A 212-nucleotide genomic window follows, 5' to 3' on the forward strand; every position below is an offset into this window, starting at 1 on the left:
TATATATAATTATATATGTATATATATGTGTTTATATGCATAATCATAGATGTATAATATGTTTTTGTATATCTGTATCTATCTATCTATATATCTATTTATCAATCCATCTATCTACCTATCTATCTATAACAAACGAAGACATAAAAACCAGCAACCACCCATACACAACACCGCCAGAACACATCAAAATACTACACATAACACCAACC

Source organism: Octopus bimaculoides, chromosome 10 (assembly GCF_001194135.2).
Source record: "Octopus bimaculoides isolate UCB-OBI-ISO-001 chromosome 10, ASM119413v2, whole genome shotgun sequence".
NCBI lineage: Eukaryota > Metazoa > Mollusca > Cephalopoda > Octopoda > Octopodidae > Octopus > Octopus bimaculoides.